The 14,507-nt window shown below is 45.4% G+C and overlaps 1 pseudogene; it reads left to right on the top strand.

Annotated features, from left to right (window-relative positions):
* The first annotated feature begins 2,865 nt into the window (after positions 1 to 2,865).
* Positions 2,866 to 3,807, top strand: LOC117887481 (annotated as a pseudogene).
* The last annotated feature ends 10,700 nt before the right edge of the window (positions 3,808 to 14,507 follow it).

Raw genomic sequence — 14,507 nt, 5'->3', positions numbered from 1 at the left:
GGGTTAAGACAACAATGGGCTGGGTCATCAACTGGGGGGAGAACTAACCTGTCTGGCATGGTCCACATTAGGATGTTTTACTCTTCCTAAGGCTAGGGCTGAGATCAAAAGACCCTGAAGGGTTAAAAAGGAAGTAGTTGGCTCTGCTGGAATCTGACAAAAAGACCCAGAGCCATCAGGTGAAGAAAGACAGATAGCAGACTGAAAGTCAGGAACTGCAGTGGTCCAGATGTAACTTGGTGCCCAGAGACAACAGGAGACACCAATCGTAGGTCACATCTACCCAGGGGCTGGAGGGAAATGCCAAATGTAGGGAAGACAATGGCCCTATAGGTCTTATTTTATTGTTAAAATCTGCTTTTCTAAGCACTCTGCATGATTTGGACAAATACTCCTGCTTCTGTGTCACTGCAAACGATTCCTGAGCACAGGGTCCCAAAGGGGAACTTTGGCAGAGTCCAAGCACAGCTGGACCTGAGAGGTAGTGGGTTTGGCACCCGGGAGGAAGAAGCTGGTGACCCCGTTGAAGTGCATCTGGATTTCAGGATCCCACCCCAGAGAGAAGTAGAGGCATGAGCTGACCACATGGACGGGGTTCACTCCTGGGACTGGAGAAGGGTCTCGGAAAGGGGCAGCTTACTCAGGAGGCATCCAGAAGGGCAGGTCACATGTAAAATCTGGGCTGTATTTTATTACATCCATGTTTTACAAAAGATGTNCTAGCCCTTGGCCACTGAGATGAATTTACCAAGAAGTTTGAAAATTATTTGCAAGGCTGTTGGTGAATACATTTTAGACATGGAGACTTGTCCACTGGTAGCTGGTCTGAGAACCACTGCATACATTTCACATGAGACAACAAGCAACCATCATGTGGTAACAAATTGGAGTCACGCCTGCCAGGGGATAGATCTGAACTGAGATTTAGAAATTAATGGTGGGAAGAGCTGACATACATGGAGGATGCTGTTCTTGGCTTTCTTGATATCTAACATAAGTTGGCAATGGCCCTGTGAATTTCCCTACACACACTCTTGACCAGTGTGCCTCAACTCTGTCTTTAAGAAGTCACTCTAGGGATGAGATGGGAGTTATTAACTACCCATGGTCCAGTGAGTTCTCAGCTCCATCCTGAGAGTGCCAACAATGGAGGGCAACGTGTTCCCAGTTGAATGTTGAGAACATGATGAAGTGAACACCATGTCTCTTTAAAGACTAGTCAGACCGCACACCAGTTCCACCAAGATCTATGCTGTTGAGATCACTGGCAATTATTGCTAAAAGCTTTTGGCCTACCTATCAATTATATTTGTTCTTGACATTTGTAGATCTTTATTATATGTTCTTCAGGAGCCTGTTCCCGAGAAGCTTATATAAATTGTCCAGGCTCTAAGGGCTTAGGTCCTTATTGCAACAAATACATCTTAATAATGATGAAGAATATGTCTACAGTAAATGCTTGGACAACTGTCAGTAAACCAATATTCTGACCTTTATCAACAAGTACAGTTGACACTGCAATTTGCATCGAACCATCGCTGAATTTAATGGCAGTTTCTTTATTGCTGAGTTGATTTCATTGATCAAAGTGCTTACAAACAGAATACAATTACTAATTCTTCCAGGCACCCATAGTCAGAGACAACCCTGGGGATTTTATCCCAGTGGTCACTGAACAGTACAGAAAGGATCAACATCTGAGATTCACTAGCAGAGAAGCTTTTCTGTCAAAGATAAGTCAGTTTCAGAACTGATGGAACTGCTCAGAAGTGGGAAGTTTCGATGGCTAAGAGCAAGGTATTTGTGGGTCAGTCTGAGACATTTTTCTTCTTTACTATTATGACCCTAAGTTCATTTTATGGAGTCATCAACACCTAAATTATCTCCAGAATTGAAGGAAAAATAGAGCAACCTCTTTCACTCTCGCTCTCATCTAATCACTCAATCTTACTTACTCTTATGTATCTAATCTACAGAATTGTCGTTCATTTCTTTCTCTCTGTCTTATCAAAGGTACTGTGCATAAAGTCTTTCTATCAAGTCAACTAAAGTTAATCAATGACTCATCCATCTGCCTATTGATTCTATCTGTTTACAATGTCATTTTCAAAGGCACCTAAATATATATTCATCTACAGGATTGTCTGTCATCTTACTCAGATTTGAGAGTCCCACAGACACACTGGAGAATCTTGTCTGTCTAGAAGAACAGAAATTGGTCCAATTGTGTTCCAGTAACGAGAGAGGTAAATCTAACCACATTAGCTGGCAATAAAGTGTAAGATTAGACGAGACCAGCCATGTGTCTGGGCTGTTTGTTGCTGGTTTGTCTAATGCTTTTTCTCTCAACACTCTGGTATCTCATTCTCATTAATGGGATGACACTGTGTGAGGTAGGGAAGTGGGAACAAATGTGGGGGTACTCTTTAATAATAATTCTTAGGGCTGCATGTCTGTCACAATGGGAAAGAAGTCACAGACACTGTGATTTTCCCATTTGTTCATGACTTTTTTTGTGTCCATGATTCACCCTGATGTGGGGGCTCCTGCAGTGCCTGTCCTGTGGGGCTGGCCCCAACCCCCACTCCAGGCATTGCGACCAAGCACGTGGGGTCACAGCACCACTCAGATGTGGGCCAACTGCCCCTCCGGAGCGGACACAGCATTTGCCAATGCCTGTTCCTAAGATGAGTGTGGGACAGGGTATCAGAATTGCCAACCAGAGATGAGTAAGATCCAAGAGACAGAACACTTGATCTGTGTTCACACAATCATCTATCTATCTATCTATCTATCTATCATGAGATACCATGCAAACCCCTGAGAGGGATATAAATACCTATGTGGTCTCAACAGGTCCGAGCTATGGAGGAAAACCTAACTGCAGTGACGGTATTTATCTTTCTGGGCTTCTCGGACCTCCAGCATCTGCAGCCCCTTCTTTTCATTCTCATCTTACTCATCTACTTCATCACGCTGATAGGAAATGGCCTCATCATCTCTGTCACGGTTGCTGACCTGGCCCTCAACACTCCCATGTATTTCTTCCTCAGGAACCTGTCAGTCTTGGAGATCTGCTAGACTTTGGTGGTCATCCCAAAGACCTTGACCAATCTCCTGTCCGAGAGGTGGGGTATCTCTTTCCTGGGCTGTGCAGTCCAGATGTACTTCTACCTTTTCTTTGGCAGCACAGAGTGTGGCCTGCTGACTGTTATGTCCTACGACCGGTACATTGCCATATGCAACCCCATGCGTTATTCACTCATCATGAGCAGAAAGGTTACCTGAAGCTTGTCAGCTGTGGTGTGGATTGTGGGCAAGTTGGTGGCATGTGAGCAAACGGCAGCCATATTCACGTTACCCTTCCACAGGCCAAATTAAAATCAACCACTTCTTTTGCGACATCCTCCCAGTGCTTAGACTGGTGAGCATGGACACGTCGCTCATCAATGCCATTCTTGCCTTCCTCACTAAGGTGTTCACAATAGTCCCCTTAATCTTAATCATCACTTCCTATGCAAGCATAATATGGACCATTCTGCAGATGCACTCAAGTGAGGGGAGATGCAAAGCTTTCTCCACTTGCTCCTCACACCTAATCATAGTCATCTTATTCTACTGCAGCGGTTTATCACCTACTTGAGGCCCAGTTCCAATGTCTCTGTGGACACCGACCGAGCCCTCGCCCTGTTCTACACAGTTGTTATTCCAACATTCAACCCAATCATATACAGCCTGAGGAACAAAGAAGTCAAGGAGGCTCTGAGGAAATTCTTGACCAGGAGTAACATTTCTTTGTTCTCATAAATACAGTTGTTTTTTTCTGATCATTGAGCCCCATTAAAGTGTTTCAACTTGGGATGTGTCACAAAGTTGGAAAATATCTGTATTATTTCTTAACAATATGATGTATAATTTGGTTTCCCTTTTTAATTTTTGCTGTCGGCTGAATGTGTAGTGTTAAAGCAAAGGAGGTTGTAAAGTGTGCTGTTAAGTAATCCATGAAGGGTAACACAACGACTCAGATAATTCAGCCTCTGAGTACCCACTTCAGAGAGTTAAGACAACATTGGGCTGGGTCATCAACTGGGGGGGGAGAACTAACCTGTCTGGCATGGTCCACATTAGGATGTTTTACTCTTCCTAAGGCTAGGGCTGAGATCAAAAGACCCCGAAGGGTTAAAAAGGAAGTAGTTGGCTCTGCTGGAATCTGACAAAAAGACCCAGAGCCATAAGGGTGAAGAAAGACAGATAGCAGACTGAAAGTCAGGAACTGCAGTGGTCAAGATGTAACTTGGTGCCCAGAGACAACAGGAGACACCAATCATAGGTCACGTCTACCCAGGGGCTGGAGGGAAATGCCAAATGTAGGGAAGACAATGGCCCTATAGGTCTTATTTTATTGTTAAAATCTGCTTTTCTAAGCACTCTGCATGATTTGGACAAATACTCCTGCTTCTGTGTCACTGCAAATGATTCCTGACCACAGGGTCCCAAAGGGGAACTTTGGCAGAGTCCAAGCACAGCTGGACCTGAGAGGTAGTGGGTTTGGCACCTGGGAGGAAGAAGCTGGTGACCCCATTGGAACGTGGCTAGATTTCTGGATCCCACCCCAGAGAGAAATAGAGGCATGAGCCGGCCACATGGAAGGGGTTTGCTCATGAGACTGGAGAAGGGTCTCAGAAGGGGGCAGCCTACCCAGGGGGCATCCAGAAGGGCAGGTCACATTTAAAATCTGGGCTGTATTTTATTACATCCATGTTTTACAAAAGATGTGGACAAATTGGAGAGAGTATGGAGGAGAACAACAAAAATGATCAAAGGGTTAGAAAACCTTACAGGAAGAAAGATTAAAGACATTGGGCATGTTTAGTTTTGAGAAAAGAAGACTGAGGGGGGACCTGACAACAGTCTTCAAGTATGTTAAGGGCTGATATAAATAGGATGGTGATCTATTGTTCTCCATGTCCATTGAAGATAAAACAATAAGTAAAGGGGTTAATCTGTAGCAGGGGAAATTTAGTTTATAGATTAGGAAAATCTTTCTAACTAGAAGAGCAGTTAAATTCTGGAACAGGCTTCCAAGGGAGGTTGTGAAATCCCCATCATTGGAGGTTTTTAAGAACTGGTTGGACAAGACCTCTCATGGCTGCTCTAGGTTTACTTGGTCCTGTCTTAGCACAGGGGGCTGGACTTGATGACCTCTCGAGATCCCTCTCAGCCCCACATTTCTATGAATGTCTGACAACTACAACTGGCTAAATGACTTCTAATCTCCTACCAACAGCATTTTCTGTTAAATAAATAAATAAATAAATAAAAACATCTGGGAAATTCATTGACAAAAACATTATGAATGCAGAGTTACAGTTGTATGGGGCCGGTGACATAGCATGCCAATGTTCTTTAGCAATTTTGTGGTTGTCACCTTCATTGAGACCTTTGTTTTGCATTGTAACCTACTTGTTGGTATAGAACAATCAGATGCTAGTGAAAAAGAGTCCTATCCTGACAGCATCAGTCTTTTCTGAGCACTGCTGCCCCTGCTAGAGTGTGGGATGCCTTGAAAAGTGTTTGCGTCTCTTGCTTTCCTGCTGCATTGTCCTTGAAGGGTTTGTCTGGGCTCCCACTGCCAGGTGAGGGGGAATGGGTATAAGTAATTGGATGATGGGAGGAATGAGACAGTTGTTTTGTGATCTAAGCCAGGTGGACTGCGGAGTCCCACTGCCCAAGAAGGATGTCATCCATGGGGTCTGCACCTGGCAATATGCCTCCGAGAGACCCAGAGCTAGGAACAGTGACCAGTTACTATCTAGATCCAGAGAGGTTAGAATCAGATGGGAAACACAATTTGGTTCTGAGTACTACAGACTGATGCCTGACCGGGGGGAGGGCAGGTCAGGTTGGAACAGCACCCATTGAAATAAATGAGGCAGTTCACACTTCTGAGCTATTGTGTCAGGCTCTCTGCATACTCGGGCAGACATTGCCACAGTGGTTTCACTCAGGTCATTTTTGCTAGGTTGTCTTTGCAACCACACCATCTAGAGACTTAGGACTAGGTTCACAAGGGGGATTTAGGTGGCATTCATGAAACCCCTGCTACCTTGCCCTGTTAGTGCCTAAGGTCCTCAGGTGCCTACGTTTCCACCAGTAAAGTCCCAGAGGTGCCTACATTTTTGCCAGTGGCCTTTTGGGAAGCCATCAAATTACTGACAGCACAGAGCAGCTCTGCCCTGACTCATGTCAACTCCCTAGTGGCATTTACAGACTTGATGCTTCCTCAGGAATCTCACTTGTGGGGGTCTAATTTGGTAGGTGTGCTCAGAGGTCTCTCTCAGTCACCCCTGTTGAAGCTGTTCTACTCTGTGTATGTACTGAAATCTTCATTGGAGCAGGGAGTGGAACGCGGGTATTGGAGGAGAATATCCTAGCAATCAGCTCTGTAGAATTCTAGAGGGTGTAGAGAGCGTGGGAATAACTCTATAGCCTATGGCTAATGCATTCTCCCAAGAGACCCAGGCTTCACTCCCTGCGCCAATGAACATTTGCACATGTCAACATACAGCTGCAAAGCTACAATGTTGCAGTTGTGTCGCTATAGCATAGACACTTACTTTGTTGGTGGAAGGAGTTTATCCATTGATGTAGTTAATCCACCTCTCTGAGAAGCGGTAGCTAGGTCAACAGAAGAATTCATCCTTTTACAAACTGGCACCCTGCTCAAGACCTCATGGCCCTGCCACACCCTGACCCTGAAAAAGGCAGTGGAGAGGCTCCTCCAAGCTGTCTAGAAGGGCTATGTGGGACACAGCCAATCAGGGCCCAGCAGGCTAGTAAAAGAAGAGCTGCAAGGCCAGAGTGAGTTAGTTTCTTTCTGGAACTGGTGGAGTGTGTGGCTGGCCGAGGGAGCGAGAAGGAGCTCTAGGCTGGTAACTGGGACCCTATTCAGACAAGGTCCTGAGGTTAGGGTGAAGAAGGTGCTGGGCTGTGGGGAAGTGGCCTAGGGAATTAAAGCAGTGGTATTACTTAGATAAAGGGACCCAGTGGATGGTGGCTATCAACAGGGTCCCTGGACTGGGACCCAGAGTAGTGGGCGGGCTTGGGTCCCCCCACCCCCAATAGCCACTGGGGGAGTAGTAGCCTGGACTTTGAGGCACCCCATAAGGGGAACAAAACTCCTTAGTGGCCTAGCCAGAGAGCTGGGGCCTGAAGTGCCCAAAGAGGGCAAGGACATTGCCTCCCGGGAAAAGTCCTGGGAGTACAGCTCGACACCAGGACTGAGACCATTGATAGATTATGGGACTAATTAAGGACCTGAGACCAAGGAGGGCTACAGGGAGAGAAAGTGCAAGCCTGCGCACACTCAACCAAGGGCCCTCACTAGGGGTGAGAACCCCAACCCCATTACACCCCTGTTTTCAGTTACTTATAACTTTACCAAATTATTTCTGTCAAACCTGCTAACATGGCCAAATTCCATTTGGGAGTGTTTCTCCCTTCCTGCAGGTTCAAGGCAAAACTAAATTCTCTAGGTTCCAATTCACCCCTAATTAAAAATTTTGTAAAGCACCTCACACTTTTATATCCACATGTAATAATTTAGTCACACATCACAGGGTACAAATAAGTCCTATTGACTCCCTAAAGCCTATGTGGTTCTTCCTGAAAGAGAGGCAGGAGTCAATTTAGAATGGGGAAAAGTGGTGGTATGCTACTGAAGCTTGATCAGCTCTGGAGGTGACTTGAATTCATAGAGTTCTTGGTCCTCCGATTTCCAGAGCAGTCTAGGATATTCTGTAGGACAAAGTTAATAATGTGTGGATCTTATGGTGGGAGAGCATTCTCTAGTTCTTGGCTAAGGCAAACGGAGTCTGGTGTCTCTGCTCACACCACACCCATATCCCAGTCTCCAACTAAAATACCATACTCTACCCCAAATCCAATAAGCGCTTTAAGTTTCTGCTGTCAAATGGTCAAAATAGAATTTGACCTGAAGTTGCTCAAAAAAAAAATTATAGTTGGGATTTTCAAAGGACTCCAGGGAGTTAGCTTCCATTGGACACAGAGCAAAGATATCTGGGTGCCTAACTCCCTTAGGCCTCTTTGAAAATCCCAGTCTCAGTCTTTACCATTCGGTAAACCAAGTTTGAAAATCTGGCCCAATATGTCATCAATAGGTTTCAGAGTCATCACCCTATCTGAGAAGTAATGGAGCCAAAATTCATCCCTGACATAAATCCATTGATTTAAATGATAGAACAGATATTTTTCTCTGGGGATTCCAAATGACCCCTAAGAATTGTAGATGCTCAAGACCTCTTTCCGCTCACAGCCCTACAGGGTCCTTTATCAGGGTCATATTTCCCATCCATAGGGCTTAGATGCTTACTTCTGCGGAAATTGTCAAAGACACCAAAAAAAGTGGCTGTGATCTATGCTCCACTCCAAAGAGCCACAATCTGGCTTTGGGTGTCAGTGGGTATAGACGTACATCAACACTAACACTACTATTTCCAAATACAATTTACTTCACCACCAGATAGTACAGTTACAGGAATTTCACCAGAGAACAAACTGATGATATCTCCCTCCCATTCCCCCTCCTCCCCACTGGAATTCCACCCAAAGCAGCTTCATCTCTGAACACACAACAGATGGTTCTCAAGAGTCCTTTTAAAGTATATATATATAAGTTCTCCTTCAAGGTCCCCATTGTTAGTAATGCAGAGCCAGCACCATTTATTTATTTGAACTGGTAAGTAAGAAATATTTCACATATTGCTGTAGCTATTATAGTGATTCTGAATGTTCATTCTTTCATGGATGTTTTGAATCTCCTTCATCTATCTAGTCTATCTATGTCACCATTTCTCGCTTTAGTGAGTTATATGAAACTTTCTGGTGCTATGGGGTGCACAATTTCNATGTAAAATCTGGGCTGTATTTTATTACATCCATGTTTTACAAAAGATGTGGACAAATTGGAGAGAGTATGGAGGAGAACAACAAAAATGATCAAAGGGTTAGAAAACCTTACAGGAAGAAATGTTAAAGACATTGGGCATGTTTAGTTTTGAGAAAAGAAGACTGAGGGGGGTCCTGACAACAGTCTTCAAATATGTTAAGGGCTGATATAAATACGATGGTGATCTATTGTTCTCCATGTCCATTGAAGTTAAAACAATAAGTAAAGGGGTTAATCGGTAGCAGGGGAAATTTAGTTTATAGATTAGGAAAATCTTTCTAACTAGAAGAGCAGTTAAATTCTGGAACAGACTTCAAAGGGAGGTTATGAAATCCCCATCATTGGAGGTTTTTAAGAACCGGTTGGAGAAGACCTCTCATGGCTGCTCTAGGTTTACTTGGTCCTGTCTTAGCACATGGGGCTGGACTTGATGACCTCTCGAGGTCCCTCTCAGCCATACATTTCTATGAATGTCTGACAGCTACAACTGTCTAAATGACTTCTAATCTCCTACCAACAGCATTTTCTGTTAAAAAACAAACAAAAATAAAAACACCTGGGAAATTCACTGACAAAAACATATATGCATCCGAAGAAGTGGGCTGTAGTCCACGAAAGCTTATGCTCTAATAAATTTGTTAGTCTCTAAGGTGCCACAAGTACTCCTGTTCTTCTTCTTATGAATGCAGAGTTACAGTTGTATGGGGCCGGTGACATAGCATGCCAATGTGCTTTAGCAATTTTGTAGTTGTCACCTTCATTGAGACCTTTGTTTTGCATTGTAACCTACTTGTTGGTTTAGAACATTCAGATGCTAGTGAAAAAGAGTCCTATCCTGACAGCATCAGTCTTTTCTGAGCACTGCTGCCCCTGCTAGAGTGTGGGATGCCTTGGAAAGTGTTTGCATCTCTTGCTTTCCTGCTGCATTGTCCCTGAAGTGTTTGTCTGGGCTCCCACTGCCAGGTGAGGGGGAATGGGTATAAGTAATTGGATGATGGGAGGAATGAGACAGTTGTTTTGTGATCTAAGCCAGGTGGACTGCAGAGTCCCACTGCCCAAGAAGGATGTCATGCATGGAGTCTGCACCTGGCAATATGCCTCAGAGAGACCCAGAGCTAGGAACAGTGACCAGTCACTATCTAGATCCAGAGAGGTTAGAATCAGATGGGAAACACAATTTGGTTCTGAGTACTACAGACTGATGCCTGACCGGGGGGAGGGCAGGTCAGGTTGGAACAGCACCCATTGAAATAAATGAGGCAGTTCACACTTCTGAGCTATTGTGTCAGGCTCTCTGCATACTCGGGCAGACATTGCCACAGTGGTTTCACTCAGGTCATTTTTGCTAGGTTGTTTTTGCAACCATACCATCTAGAGACTTAGGACTAGGTTCACAAGGGGGATTTAGGTGACATTCATGAAACCCCTGCTACCTTGCCCTGTAGTGCCTAAGGTCCTCAGGTGTCTACGTTTCCACCAGTAAAGTCCCCAGAGGTGCCTACATTTTTGCCAGTGGGCTTTTGGGAAGCCATCAAATTACTGACAGCACAGAGCAGCTCTGCCCTGACTCATGTCAACTCCCTAGTGGCATTTACAAACTTGGTGCTCCCTCAGGAATCTCACTTGTGGGGGTCTAATTTGGTAGGTGTGCTCAGAGGTCTCTCTCAATCACCCCTGTTGAAGCTGTTCTACTCTGTGTATGTACTGAAATCTTCATTGGAGCAGGGAGTGGAACGAGGGTATTGGAGGAGAACATCCTAGCAATTAGCTCTGTAGAATTCTAGAGGGTGTAGAGAGCGTGGGAATAACTCAGCCTATGGCTAATGCATTCTCCCAAGAGACCCAGGTTTCACTCCCTGCACCAATGAACATTTGCACATGTCAACATGCAGCCGCAAAGCTACAATGTTGCAGTTGTGTCCCTATAGCATAGACACTTACTTTGTTGGTGGAAGGAGTTTATCCATTGATGTAGTTAATCCACCTCTCTGAGAAGCGGTAGCTAGGTCAACAGAAGAATTCTTCCTTTTACAAACTGGCACCCTGCTCAAGACCTCATGGCCCTGCCACACCCTGCCCTGAAAATCCTTGGGAGAGGATCCTCCAAACTGCCTAGAAGGGCTATGTGGGACATAGCCAATCAGGGTCCAGCAGGCTAGCATAAGAAGAGCTGCAGGGTCAGAGTGAGTTAGTTTTTTTCTGGAACTGGTGGAGTGTGTGGCTGGCCGAGGGAGCGAGAAGGAGCTCTAGGCTGGTAACTGGGACCCTATTCAGACAAGGTCCTGAGGTTAGGGTGAAGAAGGTGCCGGGCTGTGGGGAAGTGGCCAAGGGAATTAAAGCAGCGATATGACTTAGATAAAGGGACCCAGTGGATGGTGGCTATCAACAGGGTCCCTGGACTGGGACCCAGAGTAGTGGGCGGGCTTGGGTCCCCCCACCCCCAATAGCCACTGGGGGAGTAGTAGCCTGGACTTTGAGGCACCCCATAAGGGGAACAAAACTCCTTAGTGGCCTAGCCAAAGAGCTGGGGCCTGAAGTGCCCAAAGAGGGCGAGGACATTGCCTCCCGGGAAAAGTCCTGGGAGTGCGGCTCGACACCAGGACTGAGACCATTGATAGATTATGGGACTAATTAAGGACCTGAGCCCAAGGAGGGCTACAGGGAGAGAAAGTGCAAGCCTGCGCACACTCAACCAAGGGCCCTCGCTAGGGGTGAGAACCCCAACCCCATTACACCCCTGTTTTCAGTTACTTATAACTTTGCCAAATTCTTTCTGTCAAACCTGCTAACATGGCCAAATTCCATTTGGGAGTGTTTCTCCCTTCCTGCAGGTTCAAGGCAAAACTAAATTCTCTAGGCTCCAATTCACCCCTAATTAAAAATTTTGTAAAGCACCTCACACTTTTCTATCCACATGTAATAATTTAGTCACACATCACAGGGTACAAATAAGTCCTATTGACTCCCTAACGCCTATGTGGTTCTTCCTGAAAGAGAGGCAGGAGTCAATTTAGAATGGGGAAAAGTGGTGGTATGCTACTGAAGCTTGATCAGCTCTGGAGGTGACTTGAATTCATAGAGTTCTTGGTCCTCCGATTTCCAGAGCAGTCTAGGATAGTCTGTAGGACAAAGTTAATAATGTGTGGATCTTATGGTAGGAGGGCATTCTCTAGTTCTTGGCTAAGGCAAATGGAGTCTGGTGTCTCTGCTCACACCGCACCCATATCCCAGTCTCCAACTAAAATACCATACTCTAGCCCAAATCCAATAACGCTTTAAGTTTCTGCTGTCAAATGGTCAAAATAGAATTTGACCTGAAGTTGCTCAAAAAAAAAAAAATATAGCTGGGATTTTCAAAGGACCCCAGGGAGTTAGCTTCCATTGGACATAGAGCAAAGCTATCTGAGTGCCTAACTCCCTTAGGCCTCTTTGAAAATCCCAGTCTCAGTCTTTACCATTCGGTAAACCAAGTTTGAAAATCTGGCCCAATATGTCATCAATAGGTTTCAGAGTCATCACCCTATCTGAGAAGTAATGGAGCCAAAATTCATCCCTGCATAAATCCATTGATTTAAATGATAGAACAGATATTTTTCTCTGGGGATTCCAAATGACCCCTAAGAATTGTAGATGCTCAAGACCTCTTTCCGCTCACAGCCCTACAGGGTCCTTTATCAGGGTCATATTTCCCATCCATAGGGCTTAGATGCTTACTTCTGCGGAAATTGTCAAAGACACCAAAAAAAAGTGGCTGTGATCTATGCTCCACTCCAAAGAGCCACAATCTGGCTTTGGGTGTCAGTGGGTATAGACGTACATCAACACTAACACTACTATTTCCAAATACAATTTACTTCACCACCAGATAGTACAGTTACAGGAATTTCACCAGAGAACAAACTGATGATATCTCCCTCCCATTCCCCCTCCTCCCCACTGGAATTCCATGCAAAGCAGCTTCATCTCTGAACACACAACAGATGGTCTGGGGATGTGTTCTCAAGAGTCCTTTTAAAGTATATATATTTAAGTTCTCCTTCAAGGTCCCCATTGTTAGTAATGCAGAGCCAGCACCATTTATTTATTTGAACTGGTAAGTAAGAGATATTTCACATATTGCTGTAGCTATTATAGTGATTCTGAATGTTCATTCTTTCATGGATGTTTTGAATCTCCTTCATCTATCTAGTCTATCTATGTCACCATTTCTCGCGTTAGTGAGTTATATGAAACTTTCTGGTGCTATGGGGTGCACAATTTCNATGAGTCTATTTTTATTTGGGAGGCTTCTGGCATTCTGGGGCCCTGATCTGAGCACAGAATTTCCAGGAGTGGGGAGGGTATCCTCAGACAAAGCGGGACTACCCCATCCCTGCTAGAGCAGAAGAAGCCTTGGGGAAAGAGAGGCCTACAGCTGAGCAGGTGCTAATTCCCTAGAGACGTATATAGAGGGAGTATTCCTGCTCTGCTCTGGGTAGGCCAGACAGAGAGAGACCGGGAATGACTCTGTAGCCTGGTGGTTAGAACACTCAGCTGGGAGACCCAGAATCCAGTCCCCCTGCTCCAATGACTTTCATTATTTATCCACACTGGAATGACTCCAACAGGAGAGATTGAGTGAGCCCCCTGTCAGAATATCACATAGGGCAGTGGGTTGAGAGGTGGCAAAGCCCTATTGAAATCCCTTCTGCCACTCAGGTGCATGGGGGATGTGAACCTGGGGTCTCCCATATCCCACGTGCGTCTCATAACCACTAGGCTAAAAGTTATGGGGGAGCTCCTCCTTCCCCCACTTGCAAAAAAACAACTTAGGTGTTGAACTGCCTGAGAGGGGTGGGGATTAGCACCCCTTCCTCTCCTTGTCATCTCCCATTGGTTACTTTAGCTGGCTCCCCAACCAGCATTCTGGCTTTTGCAAATCCCATTCTGAGGTGCCTATCACCTCCCACTCATTGTACAGGAAGGGTAAGAGCTGAACTCAGCCTTTGTGAATCCCAGACTCCCAGTGGTTTTCTAGGTACCTAAAAGTTAGGCCTGGTGACACTCAGTGTCCCCATGCCTAATTTGTGAAGCTAAACCTTAGTTCTTCTGAATGGTGCCAGGCAGACAGTCCAGGAGCCTGCCTCACCCCAGGTGACCCATGGAGAAGCATGGCACAGCGTTAGCCCTCCCTGTGTCAGCACACAAGCATCTGTGGACTCCAGCACTCACCGCGGAACTAAAACTCCACCAGAGGCAGGGGGTAGTTGGCCACAGCTACGGTTCCTCTCTCCACAGCAGTAGTGGGGCTAGATGACCATTTGTGGTCCCCTGTTGAACAGGGTAATAAATCACAGATTCATAGAAATGTTGGGCTGGAAAGGACCTCCTGAGTCATCAGTTCCAGTACCTGTGATGAGGCAGGACCAAGGAAACCTAGACCAGCCCTGCCAGGTGTTTGTCCATCTTGTTCTTAAAAACTTCCAGTGATGGGAATTCCACAACCTCCCTTGGAAGCATATTCCAGAGTTTAATTGTCTTTAGAGTTAGAATGTTTTTC

Source organism: Trachemys scripta, chromosome 14, assembly GCF_013100865.1.
Source record: "Trachemys scripta elegans isolate TJP31775 chromosome 14, CAS_Tse_1.0, whole genome shotgun sequence".
Lineage (NCBI taxonomy): Eukaryota > Metazoa > Chordata > Testudines > Emydidae > Trachemys > Trachemys scripta.
Note: the sequence above shows the minus strand (reverse complement) of the source record. Positions and strands in the feature narration are given on the sequence as shown.